Here is a 24,808-nt window from a genome sequence, read left to right as displayed (position 1 = left end):
TCATCTGAGCAGTCCCATGGGTTCCACGGCATGCAGTGAACTTGGGAGCCCGGGTTTGCCTTCAAACTCTCAGCCAAGCAAAAGGAAAAGCCCGGCTGTATATACGCACAGCTGCAGCACAGGCTTTACCTAGGCTGAAATATATCTTAATGGCACTGAAGACATTGGAAAAAACCTGGGTACAGGTGCTCCAGCCTCCATAAAGCATGGGTGCAACCCGGTAGGGACAAAACCGAAGCCACCCCAGCACAATAAACCACAGGGCACATCTCCTAAAACACTCCAGTCATAGCTGCTCAGGAATAACCAGGAGTTTTACTTTTAATCCAGATTAAGGTAGCACCTGAGTTTACTCTGTAATACAACAAGCCTGAGCTTAGACAGGTTTTGCTGGGCACGACTGGGTTGTCCCCAGCGCTGGCGGCTGGGTGCCAATCTCTTGGAGGAGCTCCACCTTCAGCAAAACCTCACCTAGCACGAAGCCTCCCCACCCTTCAAGACAAGAAACTACAGCCACTGACAGCCCCAAGCTGCCAAGGATTACTTAACATTTAGACGACCATTGCCAAGCAGGGAGCCCTACAAAAGCACAGGGAATTATGCAAATATAAAGCAAAGAGGAAACGTCGGCATCTCATACAAGTTTGCCCTCATTCTATCAAAGCCTTGCAGTGGTAATGCATTCCCCCCAGTAAGGCTGCTGGGATCATGTCACCTGCTTTAATGCACTCGTCTTTAGCCTCTTCTACATGCCAGGAGTGCATCAATTCAATTACTATCTCCATTTTATTTAGGTTTTGTATAAGGGGAGGGGATGTTCGCAAAGGGAAGCCACTTCTTATTTCAGAACCTTGACCAGCCTCAGCTGGATGAATATTTTTTTAAAATGTTACCACCCTCCCTGCCTGCTCAGATGCCAGGGGCTGCTATCATCACAGCATCGCAGGTCACGTCACTTCGGCGGGCAAGGCTGGCCTAAGCAGGCTGGCTGAGACAGTGACTGACGGCAGCGATCAGGCAGGCTGGGGGAGTGACCCTGTGTTAAGGTGCTGTATTTGACTGCGAAAAGCTTTGTCTGCATTCCAGGTCAGCAAACCACAGTAAGAGCACTTACTCCATTGCTGTTAAGTAATGTGGCAATAAAAATTAAAATAATTAAATTTCAAATCACTGAAGGTTTTTCATACAGGCAAATGCTATAGTATTTAAAAAATACAAATTTCAGGGTACTATCCAAAGACTCCCTCTCCCCCTTAAATCTCATACACACAGGGGAAGAAAAAAAATAATCCACACCAAGAGACTTGCAAATTCCCCATCCTCACACCCAAAGGCATATTAGTTCCTTTCCACAGACAACAAACCAAGGCATCTCACATTTGCCTTGGCTTGATTCATATTTAGGATGTGCCAGGAGCCGGTCAAATGATGAAAAGAAAATTAAAAGAAAATCCAGAATACACCCACAGCCCCAACCACTGTAGTTATGCCAACAAAATGCAGTGATATAGAAATAGCTCTATGGAGGCAGCAGGAAAGGAAAATCAGAAGCAGCCTTTTTTTTATTCTTCTTCTTCCCCCGCCCCCCGCCCCCCGCCCCCCCCCACCCACCACCCACCCCCCCCGAAGAAGCTTATTTCTTTGTGGGAGCTGGTTTGGCTGCCCCAGAAGAAGAGCTGTACATGGGGTGTGGGGAGCAGGTAACCTCACCTGGTATAGGTGACATCTGCACCACCCAAACATGCACTGCCCCCCCCCCAAAGCACCGCCACCTCCTTTCCTACAGGGAGACAGCCAATGCGATCAGGGAACTGAAAAACAGCCTTATACAAGGAAAAAAGAAAACAAACCAAAAAAACCTATAAACTCCATGCTGTATATCGTCCATCCATCAGAGCAGTTTTAGGTGTAGGAAACCCAAGGGGCAGTGAAACTCAGATCCAGCACCAGGAACTCTGAGCTCCCACTCCCGGACCTGGATGCTACCAGCTTTTCTCTCGGGAGGAGCACTTATCCTACCATCATACCTGCGATAATGAAAAATTAATTAAGGATGCTGTAAGGCAAAAAGAACAGTCTCATATCCAAATGAAACACTTTGCTCACTGAAATTTAAATCACCCACACCTCCTTTCTCTCTCTCTGTGTGTGTGTGTGTGTGTGTGTGTGTGTGTGTGTGTAAGTATGGGTGTGCATCTATGCATTAAGTTTTCAATTCTGTATGCTTCAAGCAAAAGAAATACTCAAAAACATTTTTACATACATACAGAATCTAAAACAGCAGCTCATATTGGTAATATAACATAATTAATTGTCACTTAGTCACTTCATCCAGGAAATTAATCTAATCAGCTAGAATAACAAGACAGCCAAAACTCAGCTCCCAAGGCAGAAGCTGCCCTTCCTGCATGGACCAGCTCTGCCACCCACAACATAACCCCCTGCAACCACCGCAGTCCCTCAGCCACATCTCCGGGGACGCCGCTGCCTCTTAATGCTGCTGCCTCTGCGAATGGCAACAGTGCTGGGGACTTGGTTCAGTACTCCATCCCCGGCCCTACTGCGGTGCAAGCGAAGGCCAGGGGCAGGTATAATATATTAAATGAGTACTGATTTTATACACATCTCTTGGGAAGGGAGATCTAATCAAAATTAATTTAACAGAGTAAAAATCATGGCACTGTCTGAATCTGAAAGCACAGTAAGAGCTGGTTGACAGAATAAAATGCCAAAAATCAGGTGCCCTGTAAAATTACACAGATATCACATTCCTCGGGGTCTTAGGCTCAGGTAGGTGTAGGAACATCTCTGGTGTAGGAACAACAAGATGACAGCTAGTCCCCCTCGGTGTATTTATATCACTGAGCCGAGGGTGCTGAGTGACCATCACCGTATTAAACCCCCTTCGTAAATAATTTTGAGATGCTCAAAGAGCAGGTGCTGGTTGCAAAATGGGGGTATTTCAAGGGTGGCAATGCTGCAGGGGCACAAACAGCTGCCGGCGCGTGGTCCTCCCCTGGCACGTCCCCTCCGGCAGGAAAGCACCGGGGCCCACCCTGCGGCCACTGGCATTTGGGGGGTTTTGAGGAGGAGGAGCGGTGCCCAGCTGGCCGGCAAGTGGTTTGCAGGGCTCGGGCTCAGCTGGGAAGCTAGGGGGACACCAGGCTCGGGTAAACCATGGAGACGAGGAGGGGGGAGACAGGGCTGCATTCTTCATGGATGAAACAGCAGAGAATGGGCTCTCGCCGCTTCTCTGCGCATTAGTCAGCACACAGAGACACAAAAAAAATCCTAAAGCAAATCCGCTCTGTAGTTTTGGGGACTGACTCAGATATTTTTTTTTCCCTCATCCCCATGATTCATCTGGTGCAGCCTAAAATCTCAGATTCAGAGCAGCCTCATGGGTTTGGGCTCTGTCTGCCCAAAATCCCACTAAATAATTGTCCTTCGCAGTCAGCAGTAAAGAATTCAGGGGGTTTTTTTTCCCTCTTTCCCAGCCAAAGTGGGGGCTGGAGGGGGCAAGTGCTGCACGCCGGGACCACGCGCCCGCACGGATGCTCAGCGCTGGCAAAGCTGGCGCAGCCCCGTGGGAGCCGCGTGATCGGCTGTGAGCGCACGCGCAGCCCAAGAGGGGAGATAAATGGGATGTTATCCACGGTGCAAGGGACGGCTGCTGCGAAGTGCTCTCCGGGGGGCGCAAAGGAAAACACCAGGAGGGGGTACGACTTCAGAGAGGCGGCAATCACTTGCTGGAGGCAAAAAGCATCCCATGCAGCAGCAGTGCCTCCTGGAAAGGACCTGGTTTAGCCCCTGGGATGGGATAGAGTTTGCTTGGAAGGAAGCCAGGAGCAGGATGGTGGGGCTGCCCAGGGTTTCTAGCTAAGGAGACCATCCTCTGCCTCCTCTGCACCTTCAGCATCGCTGATGATGAAGGATACCTTGCCACATGGAATGACACCTCCAGAAGCATCCCACACAGCCTGCCACCCCACTGGCGACTGTAAGAGAAAAAGAAGTTGCAGCTGCAGGACAGGCTGCTGTAGAATAATAGGAAAAAACATTATTTTGCAGAGGACATGGCCTGGACAGCCCTATCCTGCAGCCGGGACCCCAAGCACAAAGTGATCTGGGCAGGGCTGAACCAAACAAAAAGTCTCGTGGCCCCTTTGCACTGGGATAATAATAGCAGCAGATAAATTCCACATTTCAAACAAAGGGAAGACATTAAACAGAGACGCTGTAGAGAGATTAGGTGGAATTAAAAAAAAAAAACAAAACCAAAACAATACATCCTTATGTTCTTAGACTTGAACCAATTGGCAGCGGAAGCCAGGGAGCTGGGCCTCCCTTCCCCTGATACCACCACGGTGCCCTGCATAACTAAGTGCCTTGGAGTTCGTTTGCCCAAAGGATAAGAGCTGCAAAACAGAAGTATCTGAGAGACCCTCCTTCAGGTCCACTCCCAAAATCACTCGGTTCCCAGGCTGCCATGCATCTGTGAGGTCCCTGCTCATGCTACCCAGCTCTTCCCAGAAAGACCACGTAAGGGCACTCAGGCAAGCTCAAGATGCCAGGTGGGAAGCACCTCACCTTCTCTAGCACAAAAGGCTGGGCAAGCAGATGATCAATAAAACAGGGTGAAAAAGTAGCAAAGAAATTGTTTTGCTTCATAGGGCTGTAGAGGGAGAAGTTACAAAAGCATTAACCCTTTCCCAGGCTCCTACAGGAGGGATTTTTGAGTCAGAAAGCCAGGAACAAACATTAGCAAAGGCAGGAAGAATATAAGGGGGACTCTCTTATCTGGATTCTTTTTTTTTTTTCACTCAAGGCTATTTCTGTTCTGCATGCTCTAGAGGAAGCCACCAATTCAAAGTGCAGTTTTCATCCTTCCCACATACCTCTTTGAAGCTGAAGTTCACATCTCCCAACCTAGTGTGGAGGCACCTCTCGCTCCTCCTGCCCCCCTCACCTCCCAGGGCCAGACTCTGCATGAGGCAGATATATAGCTTCAGCCAAAATAATGAATATCAAGAATTAAGATTCCATCTAAATACCCTTTTCTTTTTAAAATAGCTTTTAGATTAAAGATCTAAGACAACTGACTTCAAAGACTGAATTTACTATATGGAGGTCAAACCAAGCTCTACCGATTGACGCCGATGTGCTGTAGGGCAGCAGGCAAGCTAACAGACACATTTCCATGTTTAAAACCGCACCATGGAAAGAGTGTTTCTGCTGTGTGGAAAAAAAATGTGCTTTAATGACTTAAGGATCCAGTAAACTAACTGGTGCAGAGGGACTCTCATCTTCTGCAGAGGGAAGCCTACCCTGTCACAACCAAATTATCAGTTAACATTGCCTCATTTTTCAATAAAACCCAGCTACAATATTGCATCATAACATGGGAGGACGAGCATGCCTAATGCCAGGGTTGTTCATGCTTCCTGTTACCCCTGACAGTAAAATTAATAACATTAATCCAAACAATATTTGCTAGAAAGAGCTCTCAAATGCACTTAAGAGTTTCTAAACCTTATTTCCTTACCCGGATTACCACGTCCCTTATCTAAGTGCTGGTGACACTGCGAATTCAGGTACCTGTCTAGAAGAAAAGACACTTCACCCTTACACAGCCACGGGTCACCTACGCCGAGGGGGAAGGCAGCAGGAGGTATTGACAGAAGGACAAACACTGACTGCAAAAAGAGAAGCAAGTGCTGGGAGAAGACAGGCAGCAAATAACAGAAAGAGGAGAGAAGGTAGTTATGAGTGTGAATCACACATTTCCCCAGACATCTTTCCTTTAATGATGAGTATCATAATTCCCCTAAATAATGCAAGGAAAATGTGGTTAATCATTTAAAGGCATAATCAATAATAAATAGGTCAGCTCCAGATGCTAACCTCGTTGTTGCTCCCTGCTCAGGGACTGTTCTAACGAAAAGACTATGATTGCTGTCACTTTTTAATTTTGGATAGGTGCTTCAGTATCAGAGTTGGGAGAACAAAGGAAGTACCCGAGACCGAGGAATGGAAACCTGAGTGCGCACAGACCCTGTGTGGTATAAAAGCTCTTTACACTACGGCTGCCATTCCTGTGCGATAAAGCAGCACTGAAAGCGCAGTTCTTGCTTACTCAGGCAAAGTGCGTACAAGCAGAGGTATGCACTGAGATAGCAAGGGCCAGTTAAGAGGAGAGCCCTTCCCACCTGCCGGGAGAAGGCTCCCCACCAAGGACCCGCGAGGATAAGGAAAGGACTGCACCAGAGCCAGCGCAACCATCACCTGCAGCACAGAGGCACAGGGGCGATACCATGTCTGAGGGGTACCCAGCTGCTACACCAGCACTAAGACCAGCATCTAGACAAGAACAAGAAGGAGAAAATGGTGCATGCCACCTTTCAATACTGGATTTCTCACAAAGAGCAAAAGGAGATTTAAGAGCCTTGAGCTTCATTGCTGCCTGCAAATACTACCGTGTATCCAGGAGCATCCTCTACAGCACCAGAAAATTGGACAGGTTTCCCAGCTCATCTGGACCTGGGCACCGACTCCTCTGAGCCACCCACCACCTCAGCAGCACACAAGCCACACCCTCCCTGAGATGTGGACTCTCTCAACATGATCCTCTGTCGTGACAAAATCATAATCCCAAGGGCCGCTGCTGCCATGGCAACTCCAGCCACTGAAAACAACGGCATTGATAAGGTGTGCGGGACTGGTGGGAAGAGCTACGGGCCTGTTTGGGGATGTCCGACTCGCAGTACAAAAGAGGGAAAGGAGAGAGAGGTCAAAACCCAAAATCATGGGGACACCAAATTTCCAAAATGCTAGCACATTTTCCAGAAAAGCCTTTTCCCTGAAAATACAAGAGGTATGCAAGAAGCAGGGGAATAAATCTGTGTAAAACTGGCATAGTTTTGACTTCCAAAGTCATATTCTGGCATCCCCAAAATAAAAGTGGGGTGACCACCAGCAGAGAAGATGGAAACCCAACTGCACAGAGAAATCACAAGCACAGTGAGGAAATCCAGCCTGCTGCCTCTACCAAATTTCTGTCAGGGGTTGGGGTGGGACGAAAGGTTTGTGCCACCAAACCATGATAAGTATTGTTTCAACTTTTCTCTTTTCCCTTGGAGTCACTCTTCCGATTCAGAATCTACTATTTTAAGCAACTCCGCTAAAAAAAAACCCACAAGATTTAATGCCTGTTGGGGCCGCCTGTAAAAATCTTTTCCACTGGAACAAAGATTTAAACCTGTGACTCAAAATGAGTTTACAATGGGGGGCTGATTATCAAGAGGACCAGAATATCCTCTTATTAGAAAACTGTTCACCAGGCTTTCCTGAACTTTACACCGGGATATTAACTCAACAGCTTGTTTAGTTGCACGCAGGCAATATTGGTTGTCTTTGACACAGGGGGAGAATATATGTATTTTATAATACAGAAAAAGAGCAGGTATGTGTGTGTGAATGTATGGTATGTGTATCCATACATGCACATACACGCATGAACACAGGCATCCTTCTGATTATTGTCAACAAAAGAGATACAGGAAAGAAAAACAAGAAATCACAAAAAACAAAGGTTGGAAAGGATCAAAGGATGCACTTTGCCTGCTTGCCTCAAGTAAAACGGGCCTAATTAAGGCACTTTTTAAATTATTATTATTATTATTATTATCATCATCATTATTATTATTATTATTAGTCTCTCACAGTAGCAAGCATCATGGGGGGAAAATCAGGGCCCTATTTGTACGAGTCCTATGCAAATACTTAAGGCAGTCTGGAAGAGATCTACAGTCTACTAGACTTCAGTTAAACTGATGTAAACCCCTAAAGGTACCCTGAACTCATTTTAGCTGAAAACTATTTGTTTTAAAGACTTATTTCTATTGGTACAATATTTATATGCAGATCAATTATTACAAAAAGGGGGAGGGTAGGTAGTCTGGCAGCAGCCCAGGGGGAGGCAGGACCACAGCCTGGGTCTGGAGATGCCTATCTCAGCACCATCCTTAGGAAGCATTTCCCGAGCTCTGCTCATTTTTGGGGGCTGGATCAGTTCCAAGAGCCCCTTGCCGTAGGCCTGCTGGTGCATGTCCCCAGGGTGAGCTCTGCCCCAAAGCCTTGCACGGGTGACAGCCAATGGCACCCATGTGCTTGGTGCCACCTCCCAGCCCGCCCTGCACACACAGCCCCAGCGCAGCCGCCTGCCTGCTGCCGGGGAGAAACCCTGCCCTTGCTGACAGCGCATGGAGTGAAAAGCATGCGTAAAATGCCCTGCTCGCGGTTATGCAGCAGGACAGATAAGATTTTAAGGCAAAAAGTCATCAGCTATGAGCCTATGAACTTGGCTTTATACATGTCAGAGCAGCACCACATAATAGGGACTTCTCTCTCAATCCCCCTGACCCGGATCTGAACCAGCATCCATGAAGGAGACGTTTTGGAAGGCTTCCTAGCCCATTTTTTAGGTCCTAGAGCCAACAGTTAGTCAGAGTTTGGCCTCCTGGCAAGCAGAGAGAACAACTGCATCCAAACTTTAAAAAAAGAAAAATTTTACCCTGGGGAACAGCAAAGTGTAAAACTCCTATTTACAAGTTTTCTGGCTGGTCTTTCATCAGCAGAATTTACTGGAAAAACTCAAAAGCAATCATCATTCTACAAGCATGTTCTGCTCCGTGCGGTTCCTGGACACAATTCTACATGAACGTCAGCAGGGCGACACGAGCCAACTGCCTCCCCAGGCAGCTGCCGCGCACGCCCCCCTCGCCACGTCAAAAGCCCACCTCTCAATTTATACACTGTGAAATAATTATTTTGCTAATCACAGGGTGCTCTGCGCTTCTCAGCCCGAATTATTATTATTAGAGCTGGCTCAGCTGCAAACGCGCCTGCTTTCCAAACACACCGTGTTCGGCTGAAGAAGAGGGGCGGGGGGTTTAATCCTTCACTGGTTGCAGCATAAGGCAGTGAATGGCATTCTGGCATGTAATTTATTTCGATGGGAAAAATAACATCTTTCAGGAGGTTTTCCATTTTAAGTTAGCACAGAATCACCACAAAAAGAAAAAAAATACTGGGTAAGGCCACATAACACATACTATGGCCTTCTTTCAATTCACCGGCTATATTTATCTCTCAACTGCAGCGTAGAAACATATTTCACTTAGAAAAACTTTTTAGCTGCTTAAAAGAGACACTGAAGTAGCAAAGGCCACACACTTAGATACTGGTGGGGTGAAAGAAAAAAAGATTTATTTGTTTAGATGCTGTAAACTGGCTGAAATCTGCCACCTACAACTCATCACCATCCCTCCAGTGGGCAGGCATGACTTGAGCGCAAGCCAAGCCGAGCTTGTTTTGGTAGAAAACTGTTCATGTGATCTGGCTACTTTTTAGCCAGTATTTCACCTTCACACACTGTTTGTTTTTTTTTTTCCTGAAACATCTGCCTTTGACCAGGGCCAGAGACAGGATGCTGTCTAAAAAAACCACGAGTATCTGCCCCAGTATAGCAAGTCTACCATAGCTGAGCCCAAATATGCAGGACCAGCAGCACTGCAAGCCTCACCATCAAACCTGGGACAACCTGCAAGGTCACAGCTCTGCATTAAGCAGACCTGGCTTTTAAAAACAAATTTTCCCCGCCGCCTGCCAGGTTACCTCAGCCACAACCTGCTCCTTATCCTTTCCAAGGCAAGGTCTTCTGCACCCACCAAGTCAACCAGTGTCATTGAGTGTCCCATCCCAAAGGCTGCAGCTACAGAAGTTCAGGTGCTACCGCCATGTGCTGCGACTGACAGCACCAAACTTGTGAGTAGATAAACAGCCCACTCCCAAGCCAAACTAAACCAGGGCAAAAAAATCCCATTTGGGCATGCAAGAGAAATAAGATCAGGCCCGAGTGTCTTGAAAATAGCAAAGCACCCTAACAATTGGCAGTAAATGATCCTTGGGTGCAAGGGTCATCAGCAAGATCAGATTATGAACATGGCCTGAAATAACCCCTCATCCAACGGGAGCTGAGGGATGGGAGTGGATGACATGGGACACTTGCACCACTTGTGAAAGCAGTCTGCATTGCAGAGGGGAAAAAAAAGAAGGAAAAAAAAATGAAGAGTCATCCTGAACGAAACACGACCCTGAGTGTTCACATTTCACATAAGAAGCCTCACGTATTATCATCAGCAACGTGAAGGGGAAGGTCTGGAGTTTGATTTCTGTTTATTCACCTTGATGATACCCCTTACGATTTTCTGCTCATGTTACATTTTTCCAATTTTAAAAAAAAAAAATCTTTCCATCTATCCAAAGGAACGTCCCCTCTGCAGATCTGTTTGCCTAAACCGCGCTCAGCAGAGCTCACCCGGCCTGACCTCCACGGAGCGCAGGCTGGGCACATTCAGGAATTGCGGCCCATTGAAGAAACCAGCACCACAAACTGGGGCTGGAAAGCATCGGTTTTCCAGCATGGGAAACACAGTGCTAAGTCCTGGGACTTTTTATTATTTTTTTTTTTTGGGGGGGGGGGGGGGGGGGGGGACGGGGGACTAAAAAACAGCTGTGCAAACAAAGTCACCCAACCAACTCGCTTGTTGCAAGGCTGATGTGGCCAAGAATAAAATGTCTGCTGTCAAGTGATATTGAGCGCGTTCTTCAGATCAACAACATCAAAGAGTTTCCTAATTTCAGATCTCTCCGTTTCTATAATCAGAAGCAGTTGAAACACTCAGCATTATCGGTTACTAGTCAATCTGTAAAAGATGCTGCACTTCGCAGCCCTTGCTGCTTGCACAGAAGTGGGAACACTGTGCAGGACGTGACCCCAGCTCCGTTTAAAAAACCCCCTGCTCCAAGCACTGCCCACCTGCTCTCACTGGGCAGCATTTTCTTACAGGGATGGGGATTGCTCAAATCAAGCACCACCAAAACATGCACAAACCTGCCTGCTCAACTGCTCACGCACCCGAAAGCCCTCTGCCATCGGGGCATAGCAGCCCTCGTAGGACCACCACAATCTGGGCCACAACCCTCCGGCGGGCAGAAACAGGGCTGAAATCAGGTGGAAGAGCCCTGGGCTTGCAGCAACCCAGAGGGCTACTAAAATTAGCAGCAGGAAGGGAAGAGTGGTAACAGCGGGAATGCAGAGCCTGGGCTCGGAGGGCAGACCGCAACCACCAAGGAGGGAGCATCGCCAAGCCCGGGGTGCAGGGGAGAAGCACCATGGCCATTAACCCCAATTTTATTCTTAACCATCCGATCTGAGAAACACCTACTCGGCCACACCAGCTGCAATCTGGAGCAGGCAAGGGAAGCCAAAACTGTCGGGTTGAGACTCATTTAGAGAGAAGGGAAACGAGAGCAGCTCCGACTCCTTATTCCTTTTTTCCAAGAAATAAGGGGCACAGCTGTGGCCACTCCTCAGGCCACAAACTCTCAGGGTGTGCAGAGGTGTTAACAGGGTGCTTGGCTGACCTGCCTCGGTGAGAGAAAGGAGGAGCCATGTGGAAGAGGAATTATAAACCAACTTGGAGCAGAAACATGTGGACGAGAAGATAAAGAATGAAAAGCCAGAATAGGAAAAAAAGGGGAAAGAAGGTATGAAAAAAAGGGAAATATGCCTATGAAAAACACCACAGGCATAAAACTCAAACATGAAGTGGAACAGAAAAAGAGAAGCAGAGGGAAACTAGGAGGAGGAAGCAAAGTTAGAGCCAAACAGGCGACAATGCTTTCACACACATGTTTGTATATATATAAAAATATATATAAAAATTACTTGGATATAGATCTATGCATACATGCACAAGTAGAAAAACGGTACTGTGCTTTATCTACACTGCCCTGAATAAAAGCAAAGACTTCACCACCGGCCACTGGCTCTGACAGGTCAGCACAGACAATTTTCACCTGCACGGGGACGACTTCTGTATGCTTCTTGTACCGAGCCAGCTCCTACATTTACTGCTGTTCAGAGCTAAAAGAACACAGAAGCCATGTAAGAAAATTCACATTACAGCAGGATATTTATGGCCATCACGTGTCCATTGTCTGCACAGATAGCTACAGATCCCCAGGAGGAATATCAGTGCTATTGGATATTGGCATTACATATAGCACCACCAAGAGCTTGAGGTACCAAATGTGTCCATTCTCTATTCTATTTTTATATAGCATCCATAGGACAGTCTCTGTCCCAGAGACCCAATGACCTAGGGTAAAACCAAGATATAGATGGAAAGTACACACAAATAAGGCAGGCTGACCAGAGAGGAGCAAAAGACACGCCAGAGGAAATCATCTCACCATTCGCTGTAGTCCTGGATGGGCACATCTAACAATCTTGCTTTAGACATGAAGCCAGGAAGGGGTCAACCATGATAGAGGATGAGCAAAGACCCACCCATTCCCTGTTCTCTGAAATCCCACTTAAACCACTAACGGAGATGAATCCCCCAGTACTGAAACAACCAGTAGTAAGTAGTAACCCACATCAGAACCACCACATCCATCAAACCACACAGAGAACAACCCCTAACTAATGTGGCCACAATGCCCACCATGATCCTGACTTCACGGTTCCTCTTCTGTTGGTTTGTTTAAATATCACATTTTGGGACACATAACAGATGGGGAGCAAGAGTCATGCACGAATTAACTTGGAATCTATGAGCCTGTCCACAAGGCGATAAAGGAGGCAACGTAATTTTAAAAAACCCAATAATTTAACATTTAACAGATCTCTCAGATAAAACAGCTTGCTCTGACCTGTTAATACAACCGGGTGTTACCAACCGGTCTTGTGTCTGCAGAAAATTCCTGGTAATTAACCCTAGTTTGAAAGGGGTCAAAAGAAAAAGGGAAGGCAGATTTAAGGATGTCTGGATGGGTACCTCAATCTTGCTATTTCTTAACTTTTTTTTTATATTCTGAAAAGGCTCAGATCACTGCAGGTAGCTGGAATTACAGTCAAATGTATTTTCCTCAATGCTCAGTTTAAATACTGCAGTCATCACCAGATCATCTTTCGCGCACTGTATTAAGTGATGAAGTAACATCTGATACATGCTATTTCTCTTTCCTCCAACCAAGCAGTGGAGGGCCTTGCTTTGCTTGTGCATTCCTCAACTGTCTTTAAATATTATACAAAACATTGCTATGTATTTAGAAAAAGGCCTTCAGCTGAACATACATTGCACATGGAGCAGAATATTATGAGGTTTATGGTGGTCCTTATCTCCTGGGGTTGCCCAGTCCATGTGAAACTGGACCCTCAGAGAGCAGAGCTTCATTTCCTTGCAGAAAGCTCCTATGGTCTTTGCCACAAAGTCTGAAGCAGTCTTTCTGCTACCTGAGGCAATACAGGGAACACCCTAAAAAGAGAACAAAAGACCTCACAACTTTACCTGTATTTCCAACAGAAGCCAGCATAGAAAGACATTGTAAGCTGCCCACACAGCAGTGGAGATGGGCTGCAGCTTTCTGGACTGGTTGGAGCTCCCTTTGCTTGCAGGGTCCCTTCACAGGCATGTCATTGCTGTTGTCAGGCCAAGATGCAATGAATGTCAAGGCCAAGACCAGAACTCTTACCAGGAAGATGGAGCTGCACCTCCTAATTAGCTAGAGATGACAGAATCACCAGAAGAAGAGCTAAAGGAGAGCTTATCACCAGCTGTGGACAAGTACCATCAGTCAACAGAGCCAGCACGGGAGCGGCAGACTCTTCAACCCCTTCCTCATGCTCTTCTGCATTGCTGGAGCTCTGAGGGCTGTTGCTCACCAATGAGCCAACAATGTCCAAGAACTCCGCTCCCTGGCAGCAGCGGGGTGCAAAAATGTATGGATGCAAAGAGCTCTGGGTGCAAAGAGCTATGGATCATCTTCATGCCATGGTCACCTGAGCCTGGGTTGCCCGGCCAAGTCACCTACTGCAAGGCAATGTGGGGCTCCAAGTATGAAGACTGGTAGAAGGCGGCAACCTCATTGCTTCTCCTGTGGTACCAGCTACCCCAAAGCGCTCAGACATGACTTCAGGTTCCTTCTTCTGGAGCCACTGTGGCCTGCCACCATGGAGGAAGGTCAGGAGCCTCTCTGGGCAAACCCGCTCTGCTGGCCAAGCCTCCAGTGAAACCACAGCCGCATGAGCTCAGCCTTAACGCTTGCCAGCTTCTAATGGATATCGAAATCCCTTAAGATCTTCAAATGAAATATTAATGTTATAAGCACTATTTCATGGGTCTACAGGCTTTGTCACACCTCAGGGAGGCCTTAAACAGATTTAGCCCAGACTTCAAGACTTTCAAGAAAGCACGGCTCCCAGGATGCCACGCACCAGCCCCATCCCTGATGGTATCTCTTACCTTCATAAGCCACAGCAGAGACAGCATTTTTACCTGCTCAGCATCCAGATCTTCTATGCAGAACAAGATACAAGTGTTTGTCACTAGGAATATTAGCACTCCTAGTATTATTAGGAGGTGAAATGCATTTGCAAGACCAACTGTAAGCTCTCCTAGTCATGGTGGATCAGCACAAGTGACTGCAGACTGCTTAATCCCTCCCATACTGCCTCGTTCCATGAGGTGGTGTTAGCAGTTAATTAACAGAGGGAGATATAGAATTGAAATCCTATTTATTGTCATTTGTCTCACAAAAGTACCAAGAAAAATACTCAGTGAAAGTTACTAAAAACATCCTGCAAAATAAGATCTTTGCTAAAAGTCTCTTAGGTCATCAAGATTTGTAAGGAAGACAGGGACACTGGCTACAACAGCAGTGCACAGGCTATACCACCAGGCAACATAATGTTATGCCTTATGCTAATGGACAACATCTTGAGCTCTGAACAGGCTACAACCTGTCTCAAAGATTGTTACACCGAAGTTACCACCCAGTAACCTGTAAACTGTACTTGATACACTTACCTTTAAAATTAAAATTATAAAACTACTGTGAACTTCCCTTCCCCTTTCCCTCCTCCATATGAAGAATGTCCACGGATTCTGCCACAGAAGTGAAAAGCCAGTACTCATGTTTACCTGTCATGCTAAGCTAGGAGCTAAGCAAGGTCTTATTTCCAGACCTTCAACACTTGTAGTTGCAATATATGCCTGGTGAGAAGTTTTCAAAAACCTTTTTCCTGTCTAGGTGCATTGGTTGCAGCCACAGGACCGCCCTGTCCGAGTCAGCAGCCTATAGAAGCCACCATTGCCATTTCCAACCATGTCAAGCAAAAGTACAGAACCTCAACCATTTCTGTGAAGCTCTGAGGGCCCACCTGACATCAGGGCTCTACTGTCCTACGCTGTGAACAACCATACAAAAGAGAGTGTCTGCCCTGACATGTTCACAGATGAAAGAGGCAAGCAGAAGAGTAGAAGGGGAGGGAGAAGAAATGCTTGCCAAGGGCAGAGCCCCCAAATCCTACCTACAGCCAAGCACTGGGAACCCCATCATCTCCCCATGCCACTTGTAACAAGTAGGACTGATGGGTCTTAATACTAACTGCCCAAGGTAAGGAAAACATTTCAAGACAAACTCCTCACTCCTTCAGCGTCTTGGACTGCAAAAAGCAGCATCTTCCTTCCCCTCTGAACCTGCTCATCTTAATCACATTTATTTACTAATCTTGTGCATTCATGAAAGCTGGGCCTCCTTCCATCTCGTTCCACAAACACAGACTTGAAGCTCAAGCTTTTCAATTTTTCCTCAGTTACCACAGAAACAGAGAAGTGCTGGTGGGAAGAACCCTCTGTGGTCTCCAGTCCAACCTCCCAGCTCATAAACAAGGCTGATTATTTTCCTCTGTAACACCAAACACGTGCAGTTTTTTCTTAGTATTTCTTTGTAGTCTAATACCAGCCTTTTTAACATTTAAGAAAAATGTTGAGCTTTCCCCACCACCCCCCCCAAAAGAAAACAGAAGAACCAGAGCCACATGTGAGATACCAGTAAATCAAATGATCCAGCAATTCACACAGCAAACATGATCTTCTAAAACCCCTGAGTAGCATCCCAACTGCCTGTGCCACAGCACAAAGCTCTTGGCCTTTGCTCCCCCCATGGTCATTTCTGGGACAGTATATTTCAGACTTTCCTACTCTTTTGAAGGAGGAAAAAAATAACCCATTATTATTAAAATATGGCTGGAAACATTATTAAATTTTTCCAAAAGGATGAATGGTAACTTTTTGCTCTGCCTGCTAAATTACAGGTCATTGCACTGATAGGTATGACTACCTATTTACAACATCAGCTGAAGCATAAAGGGGTTTGGTACATCACGTCTAGAGACTGCTATAGCATGACTACATTAATGTATAATAAACTTTATGTCTGCAACACAGCTCATGTAATTATAATAATAATGATAGTGATAATGATTAGGATGATAATAATAATAACAAGAACAATGTAACCAAACTTCAACATTAGTGAAGAGAGACCCATGACAGACCTTCTTCCATGAGAGGAGATGTACATAAAGGGTTCAAGCACAGCCAGGGCTTTGGCCATTGCTCCACGTCCCACACGCTCAGCCTTGAGCCCACGGCTGCTGTTTCCGCCACGTAAACCAGCACACACATCACCACATGTACGTCAGCGATGCACCACTGCCGGGGAGAGCGATACCTGATCCGACACCAAGCCCCAAGGACACAGCACCTGGCTGAAAGCTGGCCAGGAAAAACCACCTTTCCTAAACCTACACAGGCAGTAATGCTCCAACCTCTTGCACCACTCGTTCCTTGCACAGCCTGCAAGTCCTTTCCACTTGTGCAGGGCTCTCTCCTTACCTGGGCAGGGAACTGCACAAGGCAATGCAATGCAATTTATTTTGGCTGGGATTTTGCTCGGCCAACATTTTCAGGAAGAGATGGTTGCAACATGATCAAATCTAGGCCTCAAAATACAAAGTGTTACTAAAGAGTCACAGGTTGTTTTTGTTTTTTTTTTTTCTAAATACTGCTAAGCTGGATTTTTCTTCTCCTTTCTAAGTTACTGGCAATAGCTCCTCAACCCCAGCTAAGATATATACCGGACCTCATGGGATGCTGCCCCTGCAGCACCAGTGAAAAGATCAGAAGTTTTAGTCCTCCTGACTGGGAGGAAAAAAGCAAGGCAAGCAATCTCTTAAATCCAGCTGTTGGGACTTCAGGAAAGGCACAAAATGTTCTGAAACCAAAGGCAAGCAGTATGTAAGTGGGCAGCAGAGCGGCTGGCCCGGATCTGCTCCTGGCTGACTTTGAACCTGTAGGGTTTGCTACCTTGCAAAAATCCCCTAATGCAGAAGAGCTTACAGCAGTACTAACGTGATGGCACCTACCAGTGCAAGGAATCAGGACACTGCATACACATCAAAGGCATTACCAGTGTGACATACCCCTTAACCAGCTCAACTCCACCGGTAAAGCTAAAGCAGAGACCAGGCATCCAACCAGCAGTTATCCAGGGAAGATGGGCGGCACAGAAAGGGTGTTCAGAAAAAGCCAGGGAGAAGTGGACTGGACCGTACCAGCTGGATGGAGGGAAGACAATGGTGGGTGGTTAGGAGGACTGGACCAGAGTTTTCCACCTTAAAATCCCTACACTGGCCTGCTTCAGAGCCTGGGGGTTGGAAGCACAATCTGCATTGTGCTGAGGGCCTCCACAAGCTGCTTAATAAACTACGTGACGGGACGTGGTCTTGCCTCTCCCACCCACCTCTGCCCTCCACCTGCCCCTTGGGATGCACCCTACAGCTCTGGGCACTGCTTTCGTGGGAGGGACCCCCTCTCCCCAAAGGGAAAGCCTTCTGGGGCTTCCTTTGGGGTTCTCTGCTGTCCATTCCTACCCCCAGGAGAGTTGCTGGGTTCCGTGCCTGGACAAGCTCCCAGCTTGTAGGCAAGAACCCCAGCAATGTCATCCTCTCTCCTCAGGAACCTCTTACAGTCCTGCAGCTCTTGGCCATGCACATTTTGGCACTGGGTATTCCTGACCAAGGGAAGTGACAAAAGGGGTGACAAAACACCATCTTCCAAAACATCTCATGGCAATGACACTTTCCTGTGTAACACACAGTCCTGCCAGGGCTTTGGGCTGTTATTTCTTGCCAGGGTGCTCCACACGCCCCATCTCAGCTCAGCCCACTCTCCAGCAGCACAGGTTTGCTCCAAGCACCCACACAAACCAACCTCCAAGTTGGGGGGGTGGGGTGGGGCGAGGGGGGGCATGGTCAAACCTCCCCTTTCACATCAAGGGACCTTCTAGTGAGCTGATTTGCAGGAACCTACCTGATAATTTTTATACAAAACAACTTCTACTGCTTTTTACTACTCAGTTTTTAAGGCAGAAATGACTGAAAAAGACAATCTGCCCCTTCGGGCAATTTGTTCCAGTGGCTAGTCACCCTTGCCATTAAAGACCTGTGCCATAATTTCGAATTTGAATTATCTACCATACACCGGTTGTAGCTCTGCCTGTCACTGCTGTGTTTGAGAGCCCTTTGCTGCCTGATGTACTACACCAGCAGCAATTCACGGACCGTTTTTCCTTTGAGGTGATGGGGGATGCAACTGTAGCATCTGCTGACAACTACAAGGTATCATTAGCAGTGAAGATGTGACAGCACAGGCAGCAGAGTGGGTGGGACAAACCTGCCTGGAAAGCCTGGGTGATACTCGACCGGCCTCTGATTTGCAGGATACAGCTCCGCATAGATATTCACGTCCATACCTTATATTCTCATAAAGAATGATACCACCTAGGGATGCATTAAAAGTCATTTGATAACACAGATCTGCTTGCAAACCATCCAGGCTGCTCCGTATGCCCGGCTGGACCCCACGTTTCTGTCGCCCTGCAGACTGCTGTCTTCAGCTGAGCAGAGCTGATGCACCAAGTAACCATCTTGCTGCTTCTCATCTGTCACCCTTGGAGTGACAGGGGAAAAAGCACCACCAGCAAGCCCCGTCCTAAACGACCTGTGGCACTTGCCAGAGAGAGAACTGAGGAAAGACTCAAGAATGATACTTTATCAGAAAACTGATAGCTCCAAAAAAATGTTGTCCTCCACTGAACTGCACCAAGAAGGCAGGCAAACAGCAGGCACTGCATCTCCGCGTATAAATAAACCACGCACAGATGTACAGTAGTATTGCTTGCCAGGGCACTAAGCACTTTGCTACACAAGACGACAGACCAGCTCTGGAACAGATACAGCTGTGACGAGGGAAAATGTGCAGCGCTAGCGGGTCCAAGAGGCAGATTATGTCTTTATTCCCTCCTCACTCTTCATAAATCTCGCCAGGAGCTATGCAGGTGTTCAGTACTAAAGCTACCAGCCAACAAGGAGAGAAAATAACACACCATGCTTCAAAATAAGATCTGTATCACCTTGCTGCAAACAGGCAAAAGCTTCCTGACCAGGTATGCATTTTTCTCTCCGCTAGTACAGTTTGCAGCTCTGCACCCTACTTGGCTCACAGAGCAGGACCTCAGACCACGCCGCCGTCCCCCTGGCCAGCAGCGAGGGGTCGGGGCAACATGCCCACCACCTCGGCCCCTGCAGCAGTAATGCACTGAGATCAGCACAGAGGCTCCACGGAGGCTCTGACAGACCCACTGGCATGCTTAACTGATGCACATACAGCTGCAGTGCACTGCTCCAAGCTGCAGTGCACCGCACCACGGGTACCTGGCACCAGCCTTCACTAAATTCATGTACTGGGAGCAAAAGATGCACCCGCAGTATCCCTGCAAGCAGCAGAAATACCCTCAGGTCACAAAAAACAGCATTTCCCCTTCCCACGGCCTGCCAGCACTACTGTCTGCATACACCAGTGGGGAAAAAAACAAATATTTTTCTTTTATTAATATGTCATACTTGTAAGCCCTACCTTGCAATTCCTTGCAGAGCTCCACCAGCATAATTACAGAAAAGGCCTGAAGAAGGAGGCCTGTACAAAAATAGTGATACTGCAGTAACCCACTGAACAGCTTCAGCTGAAGGGTGACAAACACACACAAGATGCACTGATATCTTAAAAGCATGTAGATATACAGGTTTTTTTGCCTAGCCTTGCTCCACTGCATCATCACTATGGGTCACTTCCCCTGCCAGTAATCCCTTGTATAAAACTTAGTGAAATATATACAGCCAGGAAGCATAAGCTGTCTTTGTAAAGCATTCTGATTAAAAACAGGAAGATACGGTTTGAATCTTGCAAAGAATTAAGCATAAGCTCCAATTTTAGCAGATAACGTCCTTAATTAAACCAAAACTTACACTTTGGTTCGGCAGGGGCACAGAGAGAGAACGCCATGACTGCAGAGCTGCGCAGACGTGCTGCACTGTTGGAGACACAACTCACCATCGTCTCTGCAAGCTGTCAGCTCCCACCAAAGTTATATTCCAAGCATGCACATTCACCCAGGGAGCCAATATTCCATTTTACAAACTAATTCAAACACGCCATTCATTTCTGCGACAGATGGGCCTTCCAAGGGCTGCAGGCCTAAGCCCTTCCTTATTTTCAGTATTACAGAATCGCCCTGACGTTGCGTGGGCATCAGCGTGCAGACGCAAAGGATGCAAAATCCCTCAGGCCTTGCTGAGGCAGAGAGCTGGCACTGCTCTGGCTGTCCCCGCGCAGTCAGACCGGCACAGCCCCTCTTCCAGAGATGCCCGACGGTAGATAGATGGTATATTTTACTCCTAACAGGTATAAAGGCATTCCCGTTGCTGACAAACTGCACCTGTACAACTAATTACCTTAATATAACTCAAAATACACAAAGGCACAGTCAGATCCATCAGAATTCTAGCAATGATAAACTAGCTGTAAGCCAGGCTCATGCCTTATTGCTGTGAGAGAGAGAAGAGAGAGAGAGAGGGGAACAAATAAAGTTAGAGGTGCATTTTTAAAATGATGCAAAGCATGTATAAGATCATTTGAAACTCCCTGGTGTGTGAACTGGCATTTATCAGAGATATGCAGCACCTTGCACAAAAGAGCATCTGACTGGTCCACGTGCTTGGAAAATATACATATTTATTAAATAATTTGAAAAATCACAGTAGAAAGGAAACTGGATGTTTATGACTAAATATCAGACTGTATCCTTATTTCTTACAGTGAAGTCAATGATTCTGAGTTAGATTTTTTAAACATCCTCATATTTTACGACATATCTAAGAGCTCTCATGATAATCCAGACCAGTTGGCACAAACCGGTATTAGTGAGGTTGTATTTCTGCTCGATGAAGAAATAAATACTCCCATTTCATACAGCCGTAACATGTACATAATACACTGTGCTCTTTGTATTTAGGAATGGCTAATACATTCTAATATACCCCCAGAAAAGCTCCTTTTTTCCAAATCAATGACTTCAACAATGTATATTTTTTTAACATATTGGTAAAAAGGAACTAGCGTGGGATTCATGACTCACTGTGTCTGACCAGATACGTGGACAGGCAAACATGTCTAAACTTGTCAACATGAACGGGATTAAAAACATCTCGCTGAAGGCCTCCCGCATCCTTCAGATACAATTATCGGTTCTGCTGGGATTTCTCCGCACAGCATTTTAAGATGCAGCAACCAACAGTTTAATAGTTCAAGACCGAAGTCCTAAAGCATCCTGTCAATGGAAACGTTTTTGTATTATTTATATATAAAAAATAAAATACGGCCTATTAAAGTTGCACTTTAAAAATCCACAGGTTTTTAAGGAAAAGAAGGCCTAAAAAACACTTTGTAAAAACGGTCTTTGGAGCCTCCAGAGAATCTTCCCTTTTTATTCCTCAGGCCCTCGTGCTGCCCAGCTTAAAATTAGATTGCCCGTATTAACGGCGGCCCAAGCAAAACAGTCCAGCTCCGCAGATGAAGAGCTCAGCTCACCCCGCAAACACATGCGGGCGGGAGCGGGCAGGAGCCCCGAGCCCCGCGCCCCGGCCCAGCGCACAGCGCGCATCTTCCGCGCAGTTGCAGAGAGCGCAAAGAGCCACCCCCCCACCCCCGGCCCCGGGGACCCACCATCACCCCCCGGCCCCGAGCTTCTCCCCAGGCCAAGGGGCGGGGGGGCACACCTCTCCCACCTCTGCGCCCCCCTCCCCCCGCCGCCCCGGGTCCGGCGGAGCCGCCGAGGCAGGCCGGGGCCGGGGGGATGGGCACATCGAGCAGTGTCATTTCGGAGCAAAGCCAGACCCCAAACACCCGCGGCCCTCAGCGCCCCCGTTTATTTACGCTGGAAGGCATCCCGAGCCCTTCGCCTCCCCATCCGCACGGCCTTCGGCTCGAGATTGCTATTTTTAGCCCACCGTCGACCCAGCGCTTTACAAATAAATAAATAAATAGATAAATAAATAAATAACCCGAAATGCAATCCCCTCCCCCCCCCCCATCTGCACGAGCCCCCGCGCCTCAGCTGTAAACTCCGCCGCGACCTGCAAACCCCACCGCGGAGGCTGGGATCATACGGCAAGGCGGGGGGGGGAGAAAAAAAAAAAAGGGTAAACAAATAAAAAACCATAAACATGCAAACAACCTCCCCTCGCCCCACCGCCGGTAACTGCAGCCCCGGTACTCACCGCGCCCCCTCCCCGGGAAGGGGTCGGCCGGGCCGGGCGGCGCGGCGCGGGGCGGCGCGGCGCGGCGCGGAGGGGCGCGGAGCGGAACGGGCCCCGCTGCCCATGTGCTCGCCGGAGCACGCGCTCGCCTCAATGGAACGTTGTGCTGGCGAGCGGCTCTGTGACGTCACCGCCCCCCGCCGTCGCCGCCGCCGCCGCCGCCGCCGCCGGCCGGCCGCAGCCCGGGGCATCGCGCAGCGCCCGCCCCCGCGCTCCTGCCCCGCACCGCCGCCCCGCACCGCCGCCCCCCGCCTCGCCCCCCCCCCCCCCCGGATCTAAACAAAGGTGTAAAAATAAGACATAAATAAACGGTGGCGGCGCGGCGCTCCGCAGGTGCGGGGGCAGCCGGCGCGGAGGGGCGGAGCGCGGCGGGGAGGCTGCGGGGACCCGTCCCGCGCGGGATGGCTCCCGCGGGCCCGCACACGGCCGCGGGAGGACGCGGCCGGCTTCGCCATCAGCGGACGGGAGCCCTTGCAGCTTGTCCTCGGGCTTACTTTTAACCCCCAAAAGATGCCCCCGGTCCCATTTGTCCCGAACTCCGCGAGCTTGGCGAGTAATAGAAGCCAGAGATTTAAAAAAATATATCCCGAAGTTCGAGCGCCGAGATATCGTGGGTGTCTCCAAACAAGCACATGAGAGAGGGATACAAGCGTCCCGCATACAAGCAGAGAAAGTAGCTTTGCAGTCCTCTGAGTGCTGCAAGAAACAACATCAAAATAGAGAACAGGCTGCACGCTGGCGAGACAGTAAAACACAAGCAAATCCCCAGTGTACGGACAAAAACAACCTTTATTTTCCTTTTTTTTTTGTTTTAAACAAACTAAGAAAAAAAAGTATCCTCCTCGATTCCAGGCTGGAACTGAAACCAAGCAGAAGCTTCAATGCCACATGATTTTTTTTTCCCCTGCGCTATTTTTGCTCTGACTGGGAGGGAACCTAAAATGCCGCTGTGCCAGCACCTTTGCAGCGACCCGGGAGCTGCGGTGTGTCCTTCCTGCCGTGTGTCCTTCCTGCCATGTGCACAAACTGTTAGCACCGGTGTGGGCTGTGGTGGCCAGCCTGGGAGCTGCCGCTGCCGCATAGGGCTAATCACCCCCTGCATGGAGTCAGTCTATATCCGGCATAATCAGATTTTCAAAGCAGTATTGAAAATGTGGATAGCACACGCCGTTTCGTTTAACTAGTAAATATGCTCCCAATCCCCCTACAATGCTTTGAATACTGCAATAAAAAGCCGATCTGCAAGAACAACTCAGTCATTACAGGAAAGGCAACTGCTAGTGCAACAGGGATAAAATTATGGTATAAAATGTGGCTTTATCCAAACAGCAGTTCCGTGGTCCCGCAGTTTAAGCAAGATACAACGCTGGGTTGGAAAAAGAGGCTTTGTGTGCTCACACTAAGAGAGATGAGAGCCCTCCGGCTCAGGCACATTGAAGGTCTTTGTGCCATTCCCTTCAGCAACCTGCTGCATCAGAAGAGGGGTGTAGGTGGAGATCTTACAGCTGGGGACCAAGTCCTAAATAAAGGGTCTTCTGAGGCCAGTCAACCTGGGAGCAAGACCAAAATATACAGTTACTCGTGAGACCAAAGGATCATTTTGTCAGCTGAAAAGAGCCCACGTGCTGGAGCAGCCTGACACACTTTTTCTCCAAGCCCGTTCCTGCTCCAGAGTTTGGGAGGGTGGCATAAAGCTATTACTCTGGCTTTGCATGGGCATTGCCCTGGAATGGGGCCCTGATGGCTCCTTCACAGCTCCCTGTGCTGTGAAGAGCTGCCAGAGCAAGAGAGAAATGTGTATCAAACAGCCCTGAAAATTGAGTTTTCATTCCTTTCTCCCCCGGATTCCCTTCCTTCCTTGGCAAAACACAGGCAGAATTTGCTGTTAAACATCAGCTCAAAATAATACTGTTTTTCCCAATGCCACAGACTTGCCTGTGTGTCACCACAGTGCCAGCAGCATGGCCATGAACACAGCTCTGAGCACCACGATGAGAGATAGGTATCTCCATGTACAATTCCCGACGTGACAAATCCAGAAAACTTCATGAAAAAGAGAGTGAAAGCATTTTCCTGCCTGTTCATACACAGAGAAGTCAGACCACAATCACACGAGCTTATCCAGACACTGCTCCAGGAGGGACCTCTGCAACCAGTGGCGGGACAGGCTGCTCCCATCCA

General features: G+C 48.0%; 1 long non-coding RNA gene across 2 annotated transcripts in view; it reads right to left on the bottom strand.

The window, feature by feature from the left end:
• Nucleotides 1-22,736, bottom strand: part of LOC142053747 (uncharacterized) — a 161,299-nt gene extending 138,563 nt beyond the window's left edge. For both annotated transcript variants that reach the window (XR_012659310.1, XR_012659311.1), the window contains exon 1: nt 22,589-22,736. This is a non-coding gene — a long non-coding RNA (uncharacterized LOC142053747). The remainder of the gene's footprint in view (nt 1-22,588) is intronic.
• Nucleotides 22,737-24,808: the final 2,072 nt, after the last annotated feature.

Source organism: Phalacrocorax aristotelis, chromosome 2 (assembly GCF_949628215.1).
Source record: "Phalacrocorax aristotelis chromosome 2, bGulAri2.1, whole genome shotgun sequence".
In the NCBI taxonomy this organism is placed as follows: domain Eukaryota; kingdom Metazoa; phylum Chordata; class Aves; order Suliformes; family Phalacrocoracidae; genus Phalacrocorax; species Phalacrocorax aristotelis.
Note: the sequence above shows the minus strand (reverse complement) of the source record. Positions and strands in the feature narration are given on the sequence as shown.